This window comes from Amblyomma maculatum, chromosome 2 (genome assembly GCF_055883805.1).
Source record: "Amblyomma maculatum isolate TAMU_Amacu chromosome 2, ASM5588380v1, whole genome shotgun sequence".
Classification (NCBI taxonomy): domain Eukaryota; kingdom Metazoa; phylum Arthropoda; class Arachnida; order Ixodida; family Ixodidae; genus Amblyomma; species Amblyomma maculatum.
Genome location: NC_139345.1, coordinates 108,819,846 through 108,834,749, shown reverse-complemented (window position 1 = coordinate 108,834,749; position 14,904 = coordinate 108,819,846).

Genomic DNA, 14,904 nt, shown 5'->3' with positions numbered 1-14,904 from the left:
TTCTTTTTCGTTTTGCACCTGCGTACGTGCGCACGCAAATTTGTGAGCGCTGCTTACCAGAAGCGGTAAAGGTCTTCACACCTTGCTCTTTTATGCGGCATCTGCTGTGGACCGATATCTCTCGTTCTGTTCGTTATGGCCTTTTTATGCAGCACCTCTATTCCAAAGTCGATGTCATTTACTTTTAATGCGTATTATTTATGAAAGATGAGCTGTTCGCGAAAACGCCATGCCGCACACAAACAAAGCCTGCCTTGACATCTGGTCGACGACAGATCTCCATATATAGCATCATTGCCGTTGTGTGGCGACGGTGCTGAAAACATAAGGTGTTGCCAGGGGCCAATTCTACGGCCTATATGGTCTCCATACGGAACAGAGTTGTGTGTAATTGATTACTTGTATTTAGTTGCATTTTCTTGTACTGTTGTACTTTTGCATTACTTTTTCAAACAGCAGGTTCGAGTATATCAATTATATCTTTCTGTAGCTGATTAGATAATTAATTACTACTTTGAAAAGAAGGCTACACGGGTGAAGCGTCGCTGACGATGTGATTCTGTCAGATTTTCGGCCGTGACGCAGTGCGCATGATTGCCTGTGCCAGGAACTCTACCATCGAAGGATGACGTCAGGAGCTCCACTATGCAGCTTTTGGCAGTAGTACTCCCAACCAGCAGCTCCTTCTGATGTTCTCAAGGAACCACCTATAGTTAAAATGTAAATTGGTCTAATGAAAAGTAGGGTTACGGAATAATATCAACCACCTGGGGATCTTTAACGTGCACTATCGCACTGCACACGGACGCCTCTCCGTTTCGCCTCCATCGAAACGCAGCCGCCGGAGTTCGGGTTCGAACTCGGCACGTATAGATGATTTTTCAAGTTTTCTGCAGTCTTACTTGCAGCGCCTTTCCACAGCGCCAACAACTAAGCTCACCACTTCATATCTGGTATCGAGAGGGTGTACAAGGCGTTCGTACGGTGTAACATCGCCCTACCCTCTAGCTCCTAATCGAGAGAGTGTTAAGTGTAGCGATTGATGCCTCCACGAGCAAACGTTGGGAAATTAGTGACGACAAAAGTTGGAAAACAACTCCTGTTGAAATAAGCAAAGCTTAAAATTTCAAGCAAACCGCAGATTTATATAGCCTGAGTCAGTTTCTGTTATGTGAATAAATTTCGAAGTAGAATAACGCACTAGTAATTGATTGCTGATTTGTAATCGTTCAAAAACTTTTCTGGGCCTGTAATTCCCCACTGTAATCAAATACATTTCAGATGGAATTATCGTAATTGTAATCGGTTACTTATTTTCTGTAACGTGTACAACACTGATACAGACACATCGCCGACAGCAGCAGCAAATAGCACATAATAACACTGCAACTTTCTCAGCTGTCATTTGGTTAGTTCGGTAGTTCGTTGTCTTTCACGGCTTGTCTTGAGTTGCTTCACGCATGGTGTCGCCGCCACGCGGTCGCCTTCTGTATCGCCCGAGAGGTGATATCAGCACATGGCGACCGGCTTTGGCCGGCATCTGCCATTCCATACCCTTCTACTTGCCAGTAGTAGCGCAGCGTGTCTAGAACATTATTGTGTTTGGGGTCGTTTTTTTTTTTTTCTTTTTTTTTTTTTTTAACTTGCATAATACACAGGCTTATGTGCAAACAACACAGTCGGGTTGGAGGAAACAAAGAAACCACTTTCTATATCTGCCGTTACGCTCGAATTGTCCAGCCAAGGCAAGATGATCCTGCGTAAATTTTTCTCTAGATTCTCCGCTCACGGAGAAAGAGATAATAAAACTTCGTATTGCAAATTCCGTGATCTCGTAATTCAAAGTTACCTGTGCTGGTTTCTAGCTCGAATCTGAGACCCACGTGCATCTGTTGGTGAGACCCACGTGCAGATTTTTAATACTGAGAAGAAAGTTTCAGCGTCTGAAGACTCCACTAAATTGTCAGTATTCTTAGTCCGGCACACCGCACGACGAGGCCCCATCTCGCGCCCGCTTTACTAGAGCCATTTGGGTCTCCAGTGTGGAGCAGTCGAGGGGGGTTGCCTCTCATGCGTCTCGGATAGGGATTGAGGAAAGGGGAACTTTAGGATTCTTAGCGCATGCCCACACCATGTTATAGATATCATAGATTTCTCCATAGTGCGGGAAGCACCCATCGATGTTGAGATCAGTGTTTCAGTATGGCAGGACAGAGAGGAGTGCCTGTCTGTAGACGTATAGTAGAGTTCGCTCCTCCGCCTTATTCAGCCCCTTGGCAAGGGCCGAGTAGAGGCGGTGGTTGTCGCAGTACTGATTTAGAATTTCTCAGAGCCGCAGAAGCGGTTGATGAGCCTCTCAGCCAGTAGAGCTATGATGTAGGGCCCGGTGTGTAAGCGCTCGGGTGGTCGCATCACCGGCCTCATTGCCTCAGAGCCCTTTGAGGCCAGGAGCTCAAACGATGCTCTTCTTAGTTGGATCGTCGGCAACCCGTAATAAGGTTGGAAGCAAGATGCGATATAGATGGTTATCAAAAGCTCTCGCTAAGCCTGTGAACATTATCTTGCAGGGGAAATGTGCATCTGGAGCACCATTGCTGAGCAATAATTTTGACTCGCGCAAATCTGGTTCAAGACTTTATGGAAACCGAGCTTTTCAGCAGCGCCCACGTAGCATTACCGGTACTGTAGTGGAAATAGCCATACGTTTCTTGTGTGAATGCACTGAATCCTCAGTGCTACTATACCTGTGTAGAACGTGGAGCTACTAATGCGGTCGGTATCACCAGTTACTAGCATTCGCGTCATCCGAATAGTAGTAATTACGGCTCACTCTAAAGCAGCCGCATGCCCCACCGCGGAGGTGCAGTGGTTAGCCAGCGCGCTGTACTACAGTGCCCAAGGATGCGGTATCGAATTCCGGCTACAGCGGCCGATTTTTGATGGAGGCTAAAAGCAAGGCACTTGTATACTCTGCGATGTCAGAGCACGTTAATGAACCCCAGGTGGTCGAAATTTTCGGAGTCCTCCTCAATGGCGTCTCTTATAGCCTGCGTAGCTCTGGGACATTAAACCTTATAAACCAAACCAAACCTAAAGCCGCTACAGCCTTGCTTAGCATGCAGCTCATACTAAACTGCTTCCGTAAAGGCTTGCTCACAATTTATGCAAATGAAAATCTTTGACGGACGATGTTGCTTCAGACCATCGGGGCTTAAACGTTCACTCCAGGCGAGCATTGATACTTTGTGATTTTTTGTGTTCGGACCACGTTCCTATCGCCGTGACGGAACATTTTGCGTCATCTAGAAATACTGGCGTTCTCCAGCATGGTACGATCGGACAATTACTGAAAATTTTCCCAGCGTCCCTCTTTCACCTCGGATCCGAGCTGAGAAAAAAATAAGATCAAAACTCAAGGAGACCATGCGCAGATGTCTTAACTCTAAATTCGAAACACGAACTTCGTCAAATCAGCATTCACCTGTCTACGATCTTACTGTAGTTTTCCGCGCCGCTTTCTCTGCCTGTTGCTGTTGTACATCAAACGGGTGGAAGCTTGTACGTCAAAGGACGCCTCCTAGATGAAGTGATTTTGGCTTCTTCATATTGTCACGTGGTGGTGACAAGGTCGGTGACACAAATGAAGAGTCGATGATTGCACTGAAGAAACTCTTTATTGGGCTGACTTGCGCCCGCAAAAGAACTAAGTAACTCAGTGGCGGCGATAGCAACAAACGTGCTCATCGATCGTCGAACAAACAATGCCCGACACACTCGTCAACGCGCAATTTAAAGGCTGCTTAGAACAATCTAGATAACGTCGCAAACTGCTACTAGTGCGACCTGGAACATTGTGGAAACATACGCAAGTGATCGGAATCTTCGATACAGATCTCGGCGCATCGTTCGCGACAAAAGAAAATGATAACGCGTCGTATCGCGACAATGAGCATGAACAAACACGGGATACAAAAGTGATACGCGATCCAGAATCAGAGTGATAAGGCCGCATGCCGGCGGCTGTTAAACAACAACAAATACAGTTTTGAAGGTTTCGCGGCAATATGCCTCGCGCAGATACCACGCATTTCTTCAGGACTCTTTCTCCTGTGAGTCACTGTACCCCTGCGAGCAGATAAATGAAGGGGAAAGGAGGGTACTCGTTATAATACATGAAGGAAAGAAGCCAACAGTCGGCGAGACCAAGGAAAGCTTTGAGAATTGTACTTTATGTCAATTTTTTTATTAATTTTTTTTCGATAATCGCATAAATTAGTAATGTAATCTGTTTAGGGGAAAGAGAATTGAACACAAAGTAGAAGAAAAAACAACCTGCCGATGGTGGGAACCGAACCCACGACCTCCGTATATCGCGTCCGGTGCTCTTCCAACTGAGCTACATCGACCGCTATCCCCCCTGCTACTTTCTTGGGTATTAATGTTGTCTGTATACGAACCTTGAGAGTGTTCACCAGCGCCACCTTCAACCATAGCGGCGGACGTGGAACGTCCTGTGTTACCGCCAGCGTCACGTAGAACGTGATCAAGAGCGAGGGCGAAAGCTGTACCCCTGCAAGTCATACAAAGATGGCCTGCACAACCTAATGAAACCTCCCGAAGTGTCCTTTATTTGGTTAGTGACTCCTAACTATACTGGTAGCGATTCCTCGATACAGCACATGTTACTCCATGCAGGCTTTTCCTCAGCTCGTATGCCATGGCACGATAATTCGTACGAGCCGAGTGTCCTTCGGTAATTCTATCAAAGCAGAAAAAAAAAAAAGAAAACAACAACGATGCTAGGCTGCGTTTACAGAGTAGGCCTTGTCTTGGTATTTCACAGTGCTTTATTTTTTATCATTCACACGTTGTAAGGTATCATAATATCAGGCGTGCAATCCACACCAGGAGTTTAGTCGGCGAAACTCAATTTAGGGTGAAAAAGAATTGTTGTACCACAGAATCTAAAGAAGCGCAATGTGCCATCAGAGCGCATAACTATGACAAATAGTAGCAGAATAATTATTAGGAGTTTCATCTCAAACTCGATGATACTGAACAAAATTGTATAGGCCACATCATAGTTCACGTCATAGCAAAGCGAGAATGCTCGGCTTTGAAACATGTGTACCTCGCGGATTGTATACAGTGAAAGCTACGGTATGTTGACACCAGTAGCGAAGATAAATCAATGAAGTAACGATTTTTTTGCATTGAATCATTACTGCAAACTGGCCAGTGTCCACAAAAGAGAACAAAGAGAGAGAGAGAGTAAGTATCTTCATTAAATCTTTTATTCCGGTGCTCTCAGGATGCACCATTATGCTAAACAATATTCCTATTGTCCACATCTGCACAGATAGGCAGATAGTATTCGGGCCGCTCAAGCATCCTTTCATGGCCGAAAACTTGTTTAGGTTAATTGGGAAGCTGTTGGACTGTATCATTAGAGGGATAGCAAAAGCCAAAAGTCCCTTTTTTTTTCTGGCTTGTCAAGCTTGCACACCCATTGCAAATATAGCGTGACGTTTGCTGAGTATTATTCAGCGGTGTTTCGGCTACAGGAAGACCTCAGACACAGCACTGGGTATAAATGTATATTAATAAACAACGCGTGGCATGCTGAATGCCACTGGACAACAGCAGGTGAGCAAAAACAGCTTGCGCACCTGAGCAGATGTGCGACAGTTGAGTTCCTGGTCTAGTACCGTTCAACGTTTATGGATATAGTACCGTTCACTGATGCAGCGTGCATGTGTGCATGTGCGTGCAGTGCGTTCGTGCGCGTGCGAGTGAGGGCGTAAGTCATCTGTGCATGCGTGTTTATACTGGCTATGAAAATTGTTCTAACAGCACTGTTGCTCGTTTATGTATATTTCTCTGTGTCGCGATCACAGTGGCACTTCGTGTCAGTGGCAGTGGCACAGTGAACCTTTCGAAGTCGCGGAATTCGCGAAGTATTTATTAGAAATAACTATTTACGCATGGGCAGAGAATCGAAATTATACACGGGTCGGGTTCGATCCCGACCGCCGGTGGCTGTGTTTCGATGGAGGCGAAACGGAGAGGCGTCTGTGTGCTGTGCGATGTCAGTCCACGTAAAGATGGGTGGGTTGGTTCATAGGAAGGGAAAGGCGCAGTATCTGTCACACTTGCTCTGTGGACACCTGAACCGGCCGTAAGGGAAGGGATGAAGGTGGGAGTGAAAGTGGGTAGAGAGAAAGGGGAGCCGTAGTGGAGGGCTACGGAGTAATTTTGACCACCTGGGGATCTTTAACGTGCGCTGACATCGCACAGCACACGGACGCCTCTTCGTTTCGCCTCCATCGAAACGCAGCCGCCGTGGTCGGGTTCGAACCCGGGAACTCCGGCACAGTAGTCGGGCGTCTTACCACTGCACCACCCCGGCGGGGCCGTAAAGATCCCCAGGTGGTCGAAATAACATCACAGACCTTCACCACGGCTCCTCCTTTTCTCTCTCCACTTTCACTGCCACCTTCTTCCTTTCCATTAAGGCGCGGGGAAGGTGTCCACAAAACAAGTGTTACAGATACTGCGCTTTTCCTCTCCTGTGAACTAATTATTATTATTATTATTATTATTATTATTATTATTATTATTATTATTATTATTATTATTATTATTATTATTATTATTTTTATAATTATTATTATTATTATTATTATTATTATTATTATTATTATGTAAATATAATCCCGGACTAAAAGAAAAGTCGTTACAGTTGATCGATTATCTAAGTTAAAAAGCATAAAAAAAGAAAGGTTGAGCATAGTGATGACTATTACCCCCCCCCCCCCCCCCCCCCCCCCCCCCCCCCCGTTTCAAAGGGAACGCTCCACCTATCCGTTCATCCGTGCGTCCATCCGTCCACATCTTATCGGGCCTTGTACTTTATGACTCATTCCTACCTAGGTAACTTTGTCTTTGTTGATTACTACCTATGCAAAACATTTCAATTTTTGTCTAGAAGAAAATTACACCGGCAATTGACTCTATTCGTCGATTGTTATCATTCGTTCGTCATCGAGAATTGCAAGAGAACTGAAAATTATATTTTTTGAAAATTTCGACACATTTTTTTCAACATTCCAGGACACCTCGAAATTTGCCACTCGTTTCTTCCCATGAGTAAACAGTTATTTCTGATGCATACTTGGCGAATTGCGCAATTTCGAAAATTGGGTCACTGTGAGCATGATACTGACAAATATATATAGACGAGCACAAATCGATGTGTATAATTTTAATGCTTAAATGCAAATCAAAATTCATCCGATACAGTTGTAGCAAGCATACCTGCCCTAAAGAAATGTACTCATACTGGATTGCTCACGCCTTCGTAAACCCTCTATAATCGCTCTGAAGGCAGTGAAACGGGGATTAATATGTATTTTCTTTCTTATAAATGTTCTTATAAAAAGCGCCTAATATAAATGCTTGGAATAACGGCGAGCACAAGCGTGGGTCGCTGGCTGTATAGCGTATTTCGGCCGAGCAGGGAAGAGACTATACTATTCTGCTTTGATACAGTGAAAATCTAGGTGGACGTTATCAGAACATAGCGAAGTGAAATAGTAATTAACCTTGCGAAACGCTCTGGCATCGCAAGGGAATGTGCACAGGACGCGGTCCACGCCTTTATTGCACACTCGGGAAAACTAGACGGGTAACAGAACCGCTTTTACAGCTACATACTGCGCCCTCGTTGATGCAAGCTCGAGTGCTATGTATTTATTAGGTCAGGAGTCCTTCCAACGCAGCAGTCATGACTGTTGTCCCCTGTGCAGCCTAGATCTGGCGGTGCTTGCAGCATTCACTCGATGTTTCTGGGGCTGCTCCGGGACGGACAACGCAGCTGCGCCGTACGATAAGGAGCAGAATGTGGTTTTGTCAAATACATGTTTCCCTTATCGCTTTCTTTGGTTTTTCTTTTTCTAGCGTCTTTCCTTCCATCCATCATTCTTGAGATCGAAAGCGAAATCGCACAGACCTAACATGGTGGCTCAGTGGTTAGGACGCTTGCCTCTTGCCCTTGTCCTTCATGTGAATGATACAATTTCGCAACCCTAGTTGCCAGATTGCAAATTCCGGGAGTTCTGACCTAAACCTAAAAGGGCTGATTATTTTACAAAAAGTGCGGCCTTTTTAGATTTCCTGGGAATAATACTGTGTAGTGATCAAGTTGGGACCATATCCTTTCTGGAAGGTCGCTAACTACCGCTATGCATCGGCTGCATGACGGGGCTGTCTTGCTGCAAATACCTAAATCTAGGTACTCTCTCATAAACCCCCGCCTTTACGGTCAACAGAGGCAGGGGATCCCTTTTACGGTTAGCCGTAGTCCCTCTATGAGGTTTGAGAACAAAGTTAAAGGTTAGGCCGGTCAGCCCGTGAAGTACTAGTGTCAGTGTGTGATTGAGGAATAAGTTCAAGAAAGTCACTTTTTCTTTTACAAACAATTGGATATTTATATAGTAGTCCAAATTACACAACATAATAATAGAACAAACAGAAAAGAAAAGGCCATGACACGAAAGTGATAAAAGACGAGTCGGTAAATGATGAGGGGAAAAAACAGACAATTAACAAACGCTGCGATAAAAGAAGACTATAAAGATAACAATGCAAGTATTCCATATATAGTAGTGAGGCAGCTTATGCTATTCGCAGATTACTTGGTGAGAGCAGTTGCAAGTAGTTTGCAGAGAAGCTGTTGCTGTAAGCAGTTAACAACCATCCTAACCTCAATTAATATTATTCTTGAACATGGCCGTAAGATATTTAAAATAACACAAACAATAACAAATTATAATTGGCAGAGATTAATTTTCTATATTTATTGATAACATAATTTTCTTTTGATAAGAGCATATGTAATTTGCCACGTAACAAAAAGATTTTTTAATCGTGTCTTCAGTGCAGCTCAACTCTGGTGTCACCAACTCAGGCCCGGGGCCACCTGAATCTGGACTTTTTCACTCATGAACTGGGCTTATACGTGGCTGGGATTCTGTCATCAAAGCATCGCACTTGGCTCCTGCTTCTGACGAACCACTCGTGTCATGCTCCCGGGAATCTGTGCATGCATCTTCTGTACCTTCAGTCTCACTGATGCGATTGGTTGCATCAAGAATATCACCGTTATGAGTGCTAATGCCAAGAAAAATGGCGCACAACCCGCGCTTGCAGATGGCACACAAACCACAAAATTTTGAACTTCTTAACACTCACTACCCAGCTGTATATCAGTGTTTACAATAATATGTCAAGATTAACAGTAACAAATTTAATCATCCAGAGAGCCAGCGGTATTCCCTGGCTCACCTGTATCCGTGAAAAATCCGGCTAAATGTCTCGTGCCGCGACATTTGACATCGCTATCTGCGCTGACCTCTGCGTTCTATTTTTAGAGAGAAGCGCGGAAAAGAGCGCAGCAGGTCAGGCAAGCGCAATTTGTGAGTCAATGTTTCTTTTTCTTTTTTTGTTCCTTTGTTTCATTTTTTTTTTCATTTATAGCTAGGTAGTGTGCATACCATGGCTGTAAGAATAGATATATGCAGCTCTGATCCTGCCCCCCCCCCCTTCCCCCATTTTAAATTAGGTTTGTATGATGCGTTGCTTTCAGACGTCCAATCATCCAGCTTTGTACTCGATTTTCAGCTCGCTATAAAAGTTGTGCTGGCTTGCGATTAAAAAAATTCAGAATTAAGAAATAATCTCTCTCTCTCTCTCTCTCATTATGTAGTGTTTGTGCATTAATCAGCCCTCCTAGACACCAATTTCAAACTGGCCGCATAAGTTTGAGCATGCTTCTAACCCAGTTGACGCTACGTATAAAAAATCTTATATAACTTGATGCTAGAAGCCTTTAAAATGCGTTGTAAATAATGAATTGTGGAGGTCAACGTCCTGAAACGACACATGAGCAATGAGGACATCGCAGTGGAGAACGCCACGTAATTTAGAGCACATAGGGCTCTAACGCAACAGCGTTAAGAACTTCATTCTCCGAAAATTCCGGTGTCAGTAATGGGAGCGAAAAATCCTATTTTCCGCAGATTGCTATGTTAAAATTGAGGAATCGTATCGTGAGACTAATAGTCACACTGATTATTTAAAAGGTATTGCACGGTGTTAGAAGTGAAACAAGTCTTCCTTCAGTGTCTCATGCAGAAAGCCCCAAAACGAAATTGCGTTCTTGTAGTACATAAAGACCAGTGTTACCGTCCATTCTTTGACACAGGCGACAGATCATAGAAAATACATGTTTAGTTCTCCTGCGGAGTCGCATATTAACGAGTATCTAGAGATTCGCTCTGCAGTTTAAGAATACCGTTTTATTGAAAGGCGAACTTTGTGCTTTAGAGTTGACTCATCATGGTCATTAAGGCCAGAGTAGAGAGAGCAGCATAGTAGAAGTGGAAACAGCGCTGATTTAAGTTCTTTGTATAGAAGTTTACGCGATACAATCATTACAAAAGCAAACTGAAAAAAAAAAAAAATACATAGCGAAGCATAAACTTCCACGCTAAATGTAGGACAAAAGCGATGTTCAAAAAAAAAAAAAAAATGAGAACACACCGCAGTGGGCCTGCGATATATCTCTTAGACTTAGGCTGGACGATTAATTTGATGCGTTTAAATAATATCACAGTAGCCGCCGAGCCTAAATCTAAATGATATCCCAAGGCCACTTTGGGATCTTCTAGCCTTATTCAACACCTGCCCGGCAAGTGTTTGTCGCAAGATGTGTGTGTGTGTATATATATATATATATATATATATATATATATATATATATATATATATATATATATATACGAAGGAAAGAAGCCAACAGTCGGCGAGGCCAAGGAAAGCGTATGGTACTTTGGATGGTACTTTGTCTTTTTTTTTAAATATTTACTTGGATAATCACAGAAATTAGTAATGTAATCTGTTTAGGGGAAATATAATTAAACACAAAGTAGAAGAAAAAACAACGTGCCGATGGTATATATATATATATATATATATATATATATATATATATATATATATATATATATATATATATATATATATATACACCCCACCCAGTGGCAGTGGTGACAGTCTCTACTAATGTGCCCAAGGACGCGGCACAGAAGCCTGGCCACGGCGTCCGTTTTTCGATGGAGGATTTTGAAAATCAAAGCGCCAGTGTATGTGCTATGTCAGTGCATGTTAAATAACCCCAGGTGGTCGACCTTTCTGGCGCCCAGTGTGTGTGTGTGTGTGTGTGTGTGTGTGTGTGTGTGTGTGTGTGTGTGTGTGTGTGTGTGTGTGTGTGTGTGTGTGTGTGTGTGTGTGTGTGTGTGTGTGTGTGTGTGTGTGTGTGTGTGTGTGTGTGTGTGTGTGTGTGTGTGTGTGTGTGTGTGTGTGTGTGTGTGTGTGTGTGTGTGTGTGTGTGTGTGTGTGTGTGTGTGTGTGTGTGTGTGTGTGTGTGTGTGTGTGTGTGTGTGTGTGTGTGTGTGTGTGTGTGTGTGTGTGTGTGTGTGTGTGTGTGTGTGTGTGTGTGTGTGTGTGTGTGTGTGTGTGTGTGTGTGTGTGTGTGTGTGTGTGTGTGTGTGTGTGTGTGTGTGTGTGTGTGTGTGTGTGTGTGTGTGTGTGTGTGTGTGTGTGTGTGTGTGTGTGTGTGTGTGTGTGTGTGTGTGTGTGTGTGTGTGTGTGTGTGTGTGTGTGTGTGTGTGTGTGTGTGTGTGTGTGTGTGTGTGTGTGTGTGTGTGTGTGTGTGTGTGTGTGTGTGTGTGTGTGTGTGTGTGTGTGTGTGTGTGTGTGTGTGTGTGTGTGTGTGTGTGTGTGTGTGTGTGTGTGTGTGTGTGTGTGTGTGTGTGTGTGTGTGTGTGTGTGTGTGTGTGTGTGTGTGTGTGTGTGTGTGTGTGTGTGTGTGTGTGTGTGTGTGTGTGTGTGTGTGTGTGTGTGTGTGTGTGTGTGTGTGTGTGTGTGTGTGTGTGTGTGTGTGTGTGTGTGTGTGTGTGTGTGTGTGTGTGTGTGTGTGTGTGTGTGTGTGTGTGTGTGTGTGTTCAAATAAGAGCGGTAATCGAGGTGCCATGACCATTTTTTGTTTTTCTCGGCAAAAATGTCGTATATATCACTAGAGGTGGAAAACTCCGTTTTCGTCATTTCAAAAAGTTGCAAGTTTGACGACTAGCGTACTAAAATATTGTCATCCGTTATTCTTTACCCACTAAATCTATGCAAATCTTGTTCCTTTAAGAATTATTGAAAGCCAGGTTTGTTGTTGTTGATTCAGTAAAAAACCGCAAACAATGCTCCAGAAGCAACGCGCTACAAAAAAAGTCCATTTTCAACCTTACATCCGGGCATGACGCGTTGCGTTGTTAGTATTAAATCTTCTTCTGTTTATTTTTCTGGTCATTTCTTTAATTTCAGGCAAAATTTGGAGCTCTAGACCATTAGGTATGTTCTCCATAACGCATCAAAATCGCCCAAAATTTAAAAACAGCAATAAAGGGGCAACTTTTTCAGTCTCAAAAATCCTCGGTACCTCAGGAATATTGCGGCCTAAAAAGTGTTATATTATAGTGTATAAAATTAAAAAATAACATTAAAATTGACCGCCGGTTTCGGATATTGTCAATATTAAGTCCTACATTCTGGCACGACTTAATAAAGTGTTGCTACTGAAACATTTTTTCTATATTATCCAGCTTTAGTTGTTCATTTATGAAAAATTAAAACCTCTAGACTTGTTTGTTCGTCCTCAATAGTTTTCTGAAATCTGCTAAAGTTCAATATTATCAACAACAACAAAAAAAAAACTTTGACTCGAATTTAAGTAACTGCTGTGTTTTCGATTTTTATCAAAGTCTCCTAAAAATAATTCTGAGTATTTTATAAATATCAGGCACTAAAATATGTGGCAATATTTTAACTAGGAATATAAAAATAAATATAATATTTAACGTATGTTTTCATTCTAAGCAGAGCTTATGGCTTCCGCTTAAGTAGTAGGCGCCACAAGTTCGGTTAGTATATGCTGAATTTAGTTACATATTAAATTGCGCAGTATTCAGAGCCTTCTCAATGCTTATAATGTCGTCTTGTGCTCCTTTGGCAGTGTTGATTATTGTTTAAAGTGGAATAATTAAAGTCGCTATTTCTGGCAATTTCATTGGAGAACGAAAGTGCCGGTTGAACTTTTTCTCTATCCAGAAATTTTTATTTTTTTGATGAGGTGCTTTGCTATTCAATCCAGGGCCGGCTTGCACGATAAAGTCCGAGCTAAGTCCAAACTTAAATGGTGTCTTTAGAAAGACCAAGCTTATTTAAGACGGCTCGTGTTCCGAACGTTGAACGCTTCGGATTCATGTTCACCAGAGTGGCTTCCCAGAACGGCCTCAGCAACCACTTGGGGCATTTTTCCTCGTAACACAATCTTCAGCCGCAAAAAGCAATGGCACGGATTTTACACAACGCAAAATTGACGGAATGTGTACATCTTACAGCAAGGATAGTGCCAACGCATCCCTGTATTTCCCTGATTTCTCTACTTAGACACCTGGCGTCCTTGTGTCTTAACCAAGACAGCACTAGAGTCGTAATCATACAAGCGACTTATTCAAGTCAGGACTGAAGCCCAGTCTTGACTCCAGTCTTAAGCGGCCATGCTAGTGGCCTATTCTTTAGACTCCAGTTAAGTCTGGACTTAGCTAAGACAGTCTTAAGATTGTTTTGTGCAAGCGGGCCCAGTTCTTAGTTATGTTATTTTAATTCTTCTTTGCGACAAAAGCTGACAGTACTCTATTCTTGAAGACCATTTTTCTAGTTTGCACATAGTCATAAACAAAGCGCTTTGCAGCCGTCCACCTGAATAAACGGCAGGTTACGTGCAGTCTTTGTAAAAAGCATAGAGTTTCTTACTCTTACCTAGAGGGAAAGCTGTGCTGCCGTCTATGGGAGTTTACATGGAGTTTCCAGACGGCCAGTTCAGCCACCATGGGCGCTCAAAGCATCATTGGCCGGAGAGCTACCGAGTGCATGCAGAACTACAACTTTTGGCCAAAACTAATGCAAAGATAAGCGTTGTTCTACCGTAAATAATGTCCTAATATTGAATATTGTGACTATAAATTGCAAAAAGAGAGAGAAAAAGCATGTCAGTGTGGTGTTTATCCAATATAAGCGAGGGCTCTTTCTCCTATTGGCTTAGTTTTGAGCAGCACAAATACCAATATTTCGCACTTAATAGGCAAAATTTGAAACAGAAAAACGTTATAAAAATATTTATGGTTGTGCAATCACTTAAGGAAGTTTTTAGTGGCATTTCGGGAAACAAAAAACATTTATTGGCGACGCCTGCTTTTGCGCCTTCTCTACTATGGCTTTCGCGGTCTATGTACGCACCTTCAGATGATGATGATGATGGCGAAAAAGAAACATCGCAGTAACGCCACTCCACGTACCCGAGAAAAACCGACTGTCCCGCAACAAGTAGCACACCGGCCCATGATTCTTACCGCGCCCATAGTGGCTGAAGGGCAGCGCCCTCAGCTTTCCCTCTAGTTAGTGTAAGGAACTCTATGGTAAAAAGGTAGAGCCCAGGGGGTCTGCTTCCAAGCTCTGCTGTGGCGCTGATTTAGCAGTAGTAGAAGTACTTACCATTGGAGAGGGTAGGGCAAAAAATCTTTTTACCCCTGAAGAAATTCGTAACACTGAAAATCCATTACAAGCCGCACAAATCGGATCAGAAGCAGACCCCATGGGCCCTACACTTTTGACAGACTGTACGTTTTGCCACACAATGCGGTATATATGCCGCTTTTCAATGGAGGCGGAAAGCAAGGCACCCGTGTGAGGTGCGTGTGCGATGCCAGAACATGTTAAATAACCCCAGGTAAT